Here is a 12653-nt window from a genome sequence, read left to right as displayed (position 1 = left end):
GCTTTTAATTTATCTGGATTAGGAGATATGTTCTCAATTCTTTGTCCCACCTGCCTACAACTCTTTAGTGGGATTTCCTATGCTCTGCTTAAGGGAAAGGAGGGTTATGTGCACTTACTGCACAGTCCACTTGTCAAACTCTCTATTCACATTTGTCATGTGATTCTTAAAGTGAGAATATCTCTGTGCATCCATTTCCCTGTGCAAATTATCAGTTCTTACATTTTTAATCTATTCAATGCATAGCACAGAAATTGAAAACTTATATTTTTGATTTAAGGTAGTCATTTCAGGGCGTTTGCAGTCTAAAGTCTCTAAGACCAGAAGCAATTCAGAAATTTCAGTCTAGATTTGGGTCTTTTGGATTGTAGAATTGTGGAGATATTGAAATATGAAGGATGTCCTCTAATTTGGGTTATTCATATATGGGCAAATGCAATATGTACTCACATTTGCCCAAACATAAGGTGCTGCTGAAGGTTGGTTTTTTTAAATATTCATGAATAGGACTGAGGACTTGGCTTCCCTATGAATCATTGTCAGTAATAAGTCAGTCACTGAAACACACCTTGTGGGAAGCGAGCAAACAACGGAGTAAAGCACAGCTGGAAATGCCACACACCTTTCCTTTCTGTCTGCTTGAAAAATCTCTGATTTTAACCTTCAGCCACACCTCTGCTTCCCTTTCAGTTACCTCCTGAGCAGCCACAGAGCAGAGGAGAGTCCAGGGTTTGTCCTGCTGCCCAGGGACCCCACTGGAGAGCTCTGCCCAGCACCCCTGTGCATGGAAAGGGAAACTGCTTGTCCCCTAGAAATTAAATTATTGGCTGCTGCTAATTCCCTGCCTGGGGTAAGAGTACAAGAGCTCCCTGGATTGGGCTGTCCTAGAAAACAGAGACTTGCCATTTAATTTCCTGTGCTCTATATGGGGCTATGCTTTATTTTATATTTTTAATTTGAGGACCTGATTCTCCAGGCGTTACCACAAGTGGAACTCGAGTTATTTTCCCACCAGACCAGTAGGTTCACACCAGGAAGGAATTTGGCTTCTCTGATACCTTAATTAAAAAATTGACAAAATACATTCTTACCAAACCTTAACCTTTGGATTTTCCATCCTTTAACTAAGCTGATAGACTGTTTTTGGAAATGTTAGCTTTGGCTTTAGAGACTATGGCATATGTTAGTAGTGAACCCTGTTCTGATTTAATATTGTGTGGTGGTTTATCTGTAAAACTCCACGTGTCAGGACCTTGGTGCCTCTACCCCTGAAAATCAGGCTTGATGAGAATATTGAAATATAATATCCTAAAAATTTCCAACTGAGAAGCTGAGATACTCCACGTGGTTGTTGGTTTGTTGAAGATGGAGTGGTTTAATCATTCTCAAATTTGGGTAAGTTAAGCCAGGTGAAATGTGATTTTGGGACAAAGTATCTGAGTGAGAGTTTATCGGGGAAAGACCCTCAGCAATAATTGTGTAATTCAAGGAAGACGTGAGCAAAGGATATATTTATGTTTAGTGTAAATATTCACAAGCATCTAGAAATAGTGTTGGAGCGAAAAAAAAAAAGCCTCTTGAGAGTATAGCATTTTTAATCTACTTTTCTCTGTGATGCTTTGACTGAAAACAATGCAGCATTTCAAGAGAATTTAGGGGGTCATTTTGTTTTGCATAAAAGATGTGTTCTTCTGACATAAATCATGAAACTGAGCACGGGGAAGCAGAAGGTGGCATTCAGGTCTCAGTGTTTGCAGCAGCAGCAGCAGCACCTGGGCAGGCATGAGTTCAAATTCTCAGTGTGGCTTTAACCCCAGGGCTGGTGATTCTTGTTAAATTTTACGTGAACAAGCTCTGCCAGTCAGTTCCTGTGCATTGGATTGAACACCTGCAAACTCCCTCTTGGCTGAACAAGATGATGTGCCTCTTGCAGGGGAAGAAAGTAAGAGCTGGAAGACTTTCTGGTGTAAAATTTGTGATGTCCTACTGGAATTAGCCTTCTAAACCATCTTTGAGGATCCATCTTTGAGGATGTTCTTGCAGAAGAAAGGTAGGACAGGCTCATGGAGTGGGCACATGCATCTGGTTCTGAGTCATACAGGGCCAGGTTTGGATGGTCAGCAGATTTTGCCTCTCACTCTTAATTATTGCCTGCTAGAATGGCTCAGGCAGCACATTTAGAGAGTGGCTTTCAGCCCAAGGAGGAAGCATAAGGCACTGGCCTTCAGTGGTTTGGGGGATAGGTAGATGGGAATGGGTAGGGAACCTGTGCTAGGGAATGTTCCCCAGGGAACCTAGGGATGGCTGAGCTGGGGATCTCTCCTCTACACTGGATTTGTTGTGGTCAGACTTCTAGCAGATGAAAGAATAAATTTTTTGCTCTTGATCTCTGCCTTTTGGTAAGTTACGTTTACAGTGGGATAAAACATTAAAATGTTGAACTGTGATTTACAAAGTGATAAAACCTAAGGATTTGAGTCTGACACTTCCAGATGCAGGGACAGCCTAGATTCTCCTTCAGTGCCAAAGGATCCAAATGCCTTCAGGATAGTGCAAAATCTGCTCACCAGTAATGATTCAGTGCCTTCAAAGATGCTGGTGGATACTGCAATTTCACACTCAATACTGGTAAGTGAATATAAGGGGGAGTGTCTTAGTGACACTACTCTTTATTCCTACCCTGGGTATTTTTTACAAGATCACATGAAAAAAACCAAAACTAATTATTTTGATTTCTTGAGCAAATGCTGCCACTTCTAGACACTGTATGTGGAATTTGGGATCTGATTGGTCTTTGATCTCTCACTATCACATAGGGCAACTGTTTCTACAGGCCTGAATCTATGCACAGCAAAACCACGTATTTTTCACTTGCTCAGTACTGCCACCTCCCAAAGTAAAGAAAATCTCTCATCCTCATTTTCAAGAGGAGATGCACAGTGGAAAGAGCATATGTTCCTACAGACAAAAAAAGCCTGCTAGATGCAGTGACTTGTGTGCTAAATTTTGCTTTGATCATGGCTGTCTGCTTTCTCCCTCCATCTTCTGCCTGCCTGTGGTCAGAGTGAGTATCTCAAACCACACAGCAGCTACAACCTTAGCAGAAAGGCTGGGAGGGGGGAGAAGTCTCCCTCCATCTCCAGCAATAGACGACTTTACTGAAAGTCAATGCCATTCCCTTGCATTTATCACTGCCACTCTTGCTCTGCATATTTTTGGTATTCGCCATGCATTGTTAGCAGTGATTGTCATGTAATTAAATCACTGCTCATCACAAGAGCCTATTTTTATGCTGAGATAAGCATCAGAAGTCTGCTGCAGCGTCCCCCAGATCAATAAAGATGTTCCCTGTAGGATTACAAATAGTCTGGGGTTGTACAGGGCACTAGAATTAATTAGGAATGATTTCTCTTTTTCTTTTTTCTTTCAATACATTTTTAATTGTTTATCCATTTTCGATGGGCTTGTTTTTTAACTCTGCCACGATGGCCCAGATGCTGCTGTTCAGACCTTTTGAGTAGGATATGATACCAATTTGGGCAACACCATTTGATGTAAGCAGTCACAATTATCATCATGTTCCCATAGCCAGGTGTGGCTTTTTCTTCAAAATATGTTTTTGAATGAGGTATTTGCATCTCAGGCTTTGCACTTGAGATTACAGTTAAATGGGTTTATTAAACGATTGAACTTTGAGATCCAAACACAATGAGTAACCTTCAGGTTCCACCCTGAAGATTTTGGTAATTTGATCAGAAGGCCAGAGGGAGAGTGGAGAAACTTCAGCCATTTCCTGAGGAGGCATTTGTCCATGGTCACAGAGTATGTGACAGAAAAAGCACCTTGGATTATTTTGATTTAGGCTTTCCTAGTCTCAGCTCACCACTCTCCTTTGCATTGTTTTTATATTTTGTCCTGCTTGTGCTGCAAACTGGTTGTCCCACCCTTCCTGGACCAGGATCCATGGGAGATGTCTATGTACAGCACTGTGGTGAGACAGAAGCTTCCGGAGAGTTTCTATAAACAGAGTGGGAATGTCCATGAATGGATGAGGCGTAGGGAATGTGAAAGTCTTCTTCTCCACTGCCCTTCAGCCAAACAGCTGAGTGCCTTGTCCTCCTGATCCAGCATCATCAAAAATGGAAATGACTTCTTCAGCTGTGCTGCTGAGAGTGTGTTTGCCCTCTCTAAAGCACAGGGAAAAAGAAAATTCCTTTCAGGGAACAGAAGCAATGTTAGGATACCTGTAGGGAAATAGAACCACTTCTCTACATGAAAAAGCAATGAACAGTTGGGTGTTTTGCACTTGCATTGCTGTACTAAAGTGGTGTTCTTCATGGGCTGCACCTGAAATACACCGAAATCAAATGCCTGTGGAGCTCAAAGGTTTTGGATCAGTCTTCAAAACTCTGTGACAGGGATAAACAGCGGCCAAATTTGCTGCTGAGAAACTAGGTGCACTTAATGCTGAGAGGATGGTGATGCCCTGAAAGAGGATTCCTCACGGTAACACAGTGTTCTGTGGAAATTAGTCTCCTCCTGGTGTTAGGATTAGGAGACCCCATGCCCAGATCCACTGCAGGAGAGATGAAATACTTTAATTTCGACCCATTAAGACCCAAGCTATGTGAGTTTACTGCATCACAAACCAGCAGAAGTTGCCTGTGCCCAGAGCATGGTGTGATGCAGCTCCTGTCAGGCAGCCAAAACCCATCTGCCTGGGGTTGGCATGGGGCAGCACAGAAGATCTGGCAGCCTCTGAACATCCTAAAAGCTTGCTGAGAATGAACCTCTTTCCATAGGATCAGTCAGGAGAAAGCTCCTGCACAGGTCACACTCTGCAGCAGAGGCTTGTTCTCCATTTCAGCCCTGAGCACTAAGAGTAGAAAGCACCATCATTCCTGCTTGTGCCAGCAGAGCCTTGATCAACTCAGCACTGCCTTACCCCATGCAACAGAAAATTCAGTCTTACCTCTTTTCCACTTGACAACTCCCTCCTTCCCCAGAGGAAAGGGGCTCTGGGGGACTTTGTTTGTCCCCTGAAGCTCTGCAGGGCTGCTGCTCACCAGAGGCAGTGCCCAGAGGTGCAAAGTATGAATGTGCTCAGAATTTGGCAACTTTTCTATTGCACATGCAGAGTGTTAGGATTCTTTACAGGGAATCTCTTTCCAAAGGTATTTTCTGTTTTCTCATGTGTTCAGTCATTTCCATCATCACAGTGTGACTTGGATTAAGGTAATTCAGAACAGGAGACTCCTGCAAAAGCCTCAGAAATTTTTACAAGAAATAATTCTTCCTATTGCCAGACTGTAAGGTCAGTTTGAACATTTTTTTACTATTATTATTAGAGTTCAGATGTATAAGATAAATTTGACATTGCCATACATTTTGGTTGACTGCAAATTTTTGGGGAATGGTTGGAATCCATGCCACACTGAAATGCATAAAGTTATAGAAAACTGGATTGCTTAACCAGAGGGGGAAGAATATTGAGATTTCCAGTGGTCAGTTGCCATAAATCCAGTGAGCATCATCCCAGTCCTGCTGAAATCAGAGCAACTCTGTCATTGTTCTGAAATTAGTCCTGGACAGCCTTGCTGGGTGGTGACCTCTGAGGCATTGCATGGTCACCTCATAGATAATTTGCAAATTGCCGATGAACCATGTGTGCAAGCATGTCTGGTATGGTGCTAATTTACTGGCAAGGTCTGGGTGCACAGATCCAGCTCTCTGCTCCAGGGGAGCTTCAGCCATGCCCAGCAGCCACTGTAGAGGTTTGATTTCTATGCAGCACGTCAGGGATATCTGATGGATGGGCTCAGCCTCTCTTTCACGTGTGTTCAGAGATCTCCAGCCAGGCCAGAATTTGCCAGATGACCATGGTGAGGAAGGCATCAGAAGTATTTCCGTAAATATAACCCCTCCACACCCCTGAAAATTTATCTAGTTTGTTCATGGATGTTACAAAACCCTCGTTCAGGGCTACAGGACGTGGCTGGACATTTATCTGTCCCCTGTTCCGGCTGGATTTATTTTGGGGTGGTCAGAAAGGAAATCCTAGTGGAGAGGCGGGTGGAACATTTTTGTTGAACTGATGTGAAAAAGAAAAATACCTGGCCATTGGAAAGGGTTTGAACTCTTAGCAAAAGGCTCTGGGAGATGGATGAATGGTCAGAGGGAGGTGACGGGCGGGTCAGAGGTCCTGTGGCATAACTCATCACTGTGAGAAATCCCTATCTCCCAGTGAAAGTCTAAGAGCTGGCTGGCAGCAGCGTGACCTGTGGCAGCCAATTCATCAGAAGGATTTCCCGTCTGAATATGCAGATGTGTGCACAATTATTTTACCTAGCTTCACAAACAGAGCCCGTGGCTCTGCACGCTTAAATAAATCTTGGCACTGTCCTTTCCGGGAGGCATTTGGGGTTCAGCCTGGTTGCCTGCATCCTGCAGAGTTTTGTTCAGCAGAGTCCTTGCAAACAGCCCATCTCCTCTTCCCTTTCCGCTTCCCCTTCCTCCTCCTCCCATCCCACTGCAATCACTGCTGCCCAGACCCATCCTTCACTTGCACAAAACTGATTTCTGTTTATGGAGCAGCTGGCAGCAGCAAGGCTTGAGCACTGAGCGATGACTAAGAAACAAGCCCACTTTTCCCTTAGCTGTCAGGAGCTTTTAGAAATAACACCCTCCTCTGAGGAAGTCAGAATAGCAACAGGAAAATAAGTAAAACCTATTATAAAACAGTTGTCCAAGAACTTAGGCACGGCGCGGGGTAGAGATCAATATGCTGTGAAGGTTAAATCTATTTTCACACTGTGTTCTATTTCACAGTTTAATGGTGTTTTAATGTGTCTGTCACTGAGCCCCCTTCATGTTATGCAGGTAGAGCCTTTACAAAGGAGAAATAACGTTGGCTTTACAAGCTTCACAGTAACATCTTATTTACCAGCTGAGATCTGATGCTTTCCTCTCTGGATGTAGGCCAGGGCTATTTTATTTTATTTATTTTATTTTGTTTATTTTATGGTTTTATTTTATTTTTTATTTTATTTTATATATGTTATTATTTTATTTTTATTAGTATTCTATTTACTCCTTTTTTAAAAAAAAAATTTTAGAAGGCATAACATGGTGTTGCATTTGCAACAATTTTAGATGGCTTTTGGGGAATGCCTGTAGGGTTGGGAGCAGCAGGAGCATGTGTGTGCCTGTGTAGAAGGGACAGAAATATCTACTGCTGTTTATACAAGCTAAATACATGGAGGATATGCAGAATTCCCAGGCTTGAGTTTGCATCCAATTCACAGTAGTATATCTGAGTGCTTTAGCTTGAGCTCAGCTGATGCTGGGGTGTTGCATCAGGTTTGGGAAGAGAATGGAGGACAAAGTAAAGGAGTAAAGGAGAACGGAGGAGAAAAAAATTTTGGGAGAGGATGGGGGAGAAGGAGAGCTGATTTCAGCCTGTGCCAGTGGAAAGGATGAAAGAAGAGAGAGGGAGCAAAGGCAAAGAAGGAAGTGTGGTATAAAATCCAGGGTATGTGCAGTGCTAAAGCACACAGACCTGTCCTCTGTGCTTGGGGCGAAGAGATTTATATTTCTAAGGCTTAACTCACATCCTTTGTTTAGAGGACGAAGAAGGGAAAAACAGTGTTCTGCTTTAATTATCTCTCTCCAGCTTCACCTGGGCAAGGGAGAGGTTGGGATGCTGTGGTCCAAGGGCACTGCTGGCTCTGTGCTGGGGGAGCAGGGCAGGCAGATGCTCAGGTGTGCTGCCCTGCTCCGTGGGGATGCTCTGACAAACCTCCCTGCCTGCTGCTGAGCGGGACACAGCCCCTGGCCATTCACAGCCCCTGCCATGAGGCAGGGCTGCACACACCCGTGTCTGCTGCCCCTGACAGGGCTGGCTGAGCCACAGCCCAGCAGCTCCTCTGCTTTTGCCAGAGGAGGAATTTGGCTGCCTGTGTTTTCCAGAGGGACTTGCTCCCGACATCCTCGTGTTGTGACTGATGTGTGGAGCTGGGGAGGACAACCTGCTTATCCAGTGGCTTCTCTTGTGTGATGTCTCTCCCATTTTGCCCTCAGCAGCTCCCTCTAATCCCTGCGAAGGCATTTCCCTTCGCCTCTCTCTTGCCTTCCCACCTCTCTCATCTTTTGCTCCCTCAGTTGCTCTTTACCCTCCTCTTCCTTTGTCTCGCAGCCAAATGACTTAATTCTGCACAGCCTCCTGCGAGGGGAAGGCTGTGAGAGGGGAATGCAGCAGAGGAGGAGATAGGATATTAAATCTTCTCAGGAGCAACCTGGTAAAAACCTCACACTTCCCCTCAACTGGTTGCTTTGCCAGAGTCAAAGCCTTTGCTCTGTCCAGGTATGCCGAGGGCTGGTGCTTGCTGGAGTGTGAGTTTTTAGCCTTGACTTGGCTTAACCTGTGTGTCCCACCACAGCAGAAATGCCTGCAATGTGTGTTTTGGCTTTGGTGCTCTGCCTGCTCTGAGTTCATCTCTTCCCCCCTTCCGTTTTCCATTGTTGGAACAACAATCTTCTGCTGGATGCAGATCTCAGCCATCCCTGTATTGTGGGGCCAAAACAAACTCTCTGCTAGCGTGTTTTCCATCCTCCCCAAGTTGAAATACCAGTGCTGAGAGCAGCTGCCCTCCCGGGTGGGAGCCTGTTGTCCGAAAATCCAATGGCTGAGTGACCTCATGGGGCAAAGTTTTTCTGTCTTTTCTATCATTGCTGCTGATAGATGAATTTGCGTCCTTTGGAGCTGAGATTGACTCACCTTTGGAGAGCTCCAGCAGTTCCCTCCCCAACCATCACAGCCACCAAAGTGCAGCCTGGTGAGCTAAAACATCACCAACGTTCTGTGCTGCAAATTCAGCGCTGAGAACTTGCTTTATCTGTGCTTTCCAAAGGGATGGAAACATCTGAGACAGACAGAGCTAGGGACAGAAAATCTTGGGGAGACACAGTCCCAAAGGGCTGCCAAAAATAGATTCAGTCCATTTTTCTGCTGCGGTTTTTCAAGTCCAAGGTAGTTAAGGATGGTTTTCACCCAGTACCCCTTGCTCAAAATCCATAATATGTTCACATCTGGCCTTGTGTGAAATGGTTAGAAAAAAATATTTTCTGCTTGATAACAGAACTGGTTGTTTGAATCTTGTGTCTTTGGGTTTTGGTTTATTTTGGTTTTTTTTTCCACTGGCCTTTACTGTTTAAGAGTTATTCTGCCCACTTCAACCACTAGACCAAGTCCATGAATATCTGAATTACAAGCTTGAATGTACACTTTGAACATTCATCCAAGTGAGGTCAATTTTCTGAAAAAAGTACTGCATACCTGCTATGGTTCTAATATTTAGGGACCAAATTTGTGCAAGTGTGCCACCTTAATCACAGAGTTTTAGAATAAAGTGGAAATTCGAGAAAGCTGCCTGATCAAATGACTTTGAAGTTTAATGTTCATTTTTAGAAGTAGAACTTGGATGCCTTGGGCAATCCAGGGCCAGGTGCCTTATATCAGGTGTTGGAGTTTTGGAAAAGTGACAAAAGCCACACTGAAGTAGAAATGCTTCATTATTGTAAACTCAGTTTCTTTCCTATTTTGTACAGGAGACTTGGGGAAAAAATGTTTGGTTTTTTTGTCTTGCTCAAAACAAGCTTTTACTGAGGTCATTAATGCAATAATACAGTTTGTTTGAAACCTCAGATTTACTATAGCTTTCCTCATGAAATATTAAAACACTGCAATCACAGATTAGAAGTAAATAAAAGGTTAGAGACAGGAAGATATAAAAAAATTTGTGAATTTTAAAGAAATTATCAACAGGTAGGGATATGATAGTTTAGTGTTGGCTAACTCTTATTTATAGAACCTAATGGATGATTTTCTAGTGAGACAGGATTAATGTTTCTGGTAGCTGAGAGAAGAAATTTTGCATCTCCTGCTGTGAGAAATTCAACAATCCCTTGGAATTAGAGAGTTTCTCCCCAGGTGGGTGTTGTCTGCCTGTGTGAGTTGTGTACTTGAGCTCTTGCCGAGGCTCATTTGCAGGGTGGTGGTGGCAGAGGGAGACTTCAGGGATCTGAGCAGCTCCTTGAAAAGAAATGGGTCTGGAAGCTCACAGATAGAGGGACAAGAGAATTACTGAGCATCAGGCAGGGCAGAGGTTGTGGTCCTGTCCAGAGAGAGAGAACTGTGCAGGTTTGCTGGCACAGTCCATCGACATGAATAGTTTTTGGAGTATAATTGAGATTTTTCTTCTACAGATTCTGTTGATTAAGCTTGGAAAGTATTTTTCAGGAATTTTTCAAGTGCACGTTTGGAAATGCAAACTGATGTCACATGGAGACCTCGTCCTGGTGGATTTTCATGACCAGCCTGAAATGTCCTGGTCCTGGGCTCTGAGGTAAAGGAGTTCTTCCACAGTCCATAGCCAGTTCCACTTGCATTTTGTGTAATTTCCATTGGACCCTTGTGGAGATTTTTGGCTTCTTGAGTACATTTTTGAAGTCATGTTTCTGATACTGATGATAAATTGGGGCTGCTCACATTTTCCAAGTGTCTAAAATTTCCTTACTTCACATAAAATTCTCTTCCTGTCAAATTGACCCTATAAAACACCCAAGATGCATCAGCACCACTGAAGCAATTTAAGTGAATCCAAATATCTGAAAAACATTCTTTAAAACCCTCACCTAGACCTAATACTTTGTGAAATGTAGTGGAGAAGATGCATTTGAGATACTTATAAGGAGAAAATCAGTTCATAACCTGATAGTAAGTAGTGTGATACAAATTTATAAATTGCTTTGAAATGCTGAGACCTTCTTGCCATTTCTAAATTGGAAAGTCACAAACTTTGTTATATGTTTTATTTACATCTCCAGCTATATTTTATTGCAAGACTTTGGAAAATATTTTGTAACAGTGCAATAGTTCTGACAGTAAGTCAATGTAAGATATCACAGAAAAAAAATTCTCAACAATTATCCTTCCCACCCAAACCTTTTCTTAGAAGCAGTATTAGAAAACTTTAATGGCATTTTACTCCCACTGTTGGCAAAAAGATTTTTTTCATTGACTTGAAGGGAAGAAATATTTAACCCCTTAATTTTTGCATTAGCAGAGAGGAGTAGTTAAGTTGTTGGTGGATTTAGGATTGAAATGTAGTTACAATAAATAAGCCCAGATCCATTTAAGTGGAATTGAGCAGCTCCCAGTTCCCCTCAGCTGAGGTTCTCATCCTCTGCTTGCACCCCAATCTGAAAATATCTGCTCAGGTGCCATTGTGATGCAATGAGAAATAATAATCCACTGATTGTAAAGGAGTTGCTGCTCTGCTGCAGGCAATGCAGAGGCTGAAATGTGACAGTCCTGCTCTGACACGATGCTGATGGGAATCCAGGAGCTGTCAGAAAGGTCAGGATTTCCATGATGTGTCTGCATTTCCAGTGCTCATTGCATTCCCTTCTCCCACTCTGTTCTCCCCTTTCCAAACCCCTCTGGAGCAAGCACATCCTCTCAACAGACCTTCCTGGACAAACAAATGTAGAAAATTAATAAACTAGGAAAGTTTCAAAGTCAGAAATCACCTTCAAAGCCTTGTGGGAGGAGGTATATTTTGGAGTGTGAAGGCCACTCTGGATCCTTGAGCTCTCTGTCACAGCTCTCTTTTCCATGCTGAAAGGCTTGTACCTTTTCTTTTTCTGAAATATTTGCTAACACTCTTCTCATCCTCTGTCCACCTGCCAATTCTTCCCACAGCTGCTGCATTAAATGACACATTTACAAGGTGTGATTGACCAGGCTCAGGTCTGAAATTCAGTCCATTACACTTAAAACTCTGATTTATGACTGCAAAATTATATCAACTGAAGTGCAAATTAGATAAACTCAGGATACCAGTTCTCACCTGAATTTCAGCCCTACTTGAGAGCATCAAATCATTACCTACACTTCTGCTGTGAGAACTCAGTGTGGGCTGCAATATCTGTCTGAGGAGCTGGAGCTGGTAACTCCTCCTGAAATGGATCTGACCAGATTGCCCAGGTCACACAAAACAGCTGTAGCATGTCTAGGGATCAAGTTGTGGCCTTCTGTAGACATGATAGCATCTTTCTGACCAGTTGCTGACTTTTTTTTGGCACTCACAAACCCATAAAACATTACCAGTGGAGATGAGGATTCCTGTATAAATGTGAGTCTGTCCAAAAGGACTTGATCTTCACACCAGATTTTTTTTGACGAACATCCATATCTCCCTTCAGGTGCACATTTAATGGTTTATTTGAAACCAGTTGTATACTTTTTATCTTTCTCTTTAGTGAAATATTTGCATTTTTTTCAGTGAACACAACAAAGTCACAACACTTAACATGAGTAATGGATGGAGGATTTTAAGCATTGCCAAAATCAAAAGCAGCAAAGGGCCAATCTCAAAAAGAATCACCCTCAAAACAACAAATGGCCAGTAGGATTTTTAATGGCTATTTATTCCAAGAACTGGTAGCCCTGCTTTTGTGTAACCATACTTAGATATATCATCATGTTCAGAGGGAGAAGTCCCACTCGTAGGAGGAGTGTTAGTAAACCAAGGAAGCCAAGGGATGTGAGGAAAGCTAATATCTTTTATTTGACACACTAATCTCAGCTGTGG

This window comes from Lichenostomus cassidix, chromosome 10 (assembly GCF_008360975.1).
Source record: "Lichenostomus cassidix isolate B80296 chromosome 10, HeHo_3.0, whole genome shotgun sequence".
Classification (NCBI taxonomy): Eukaryota; Metazoa; Chordata; class Aves; order Passeriformes; family Meliphagidae; genus Lichenostomus; species Lichenostomus cassidix.
Note: the sequence above shows the minus strand (reverse complement) of the source record.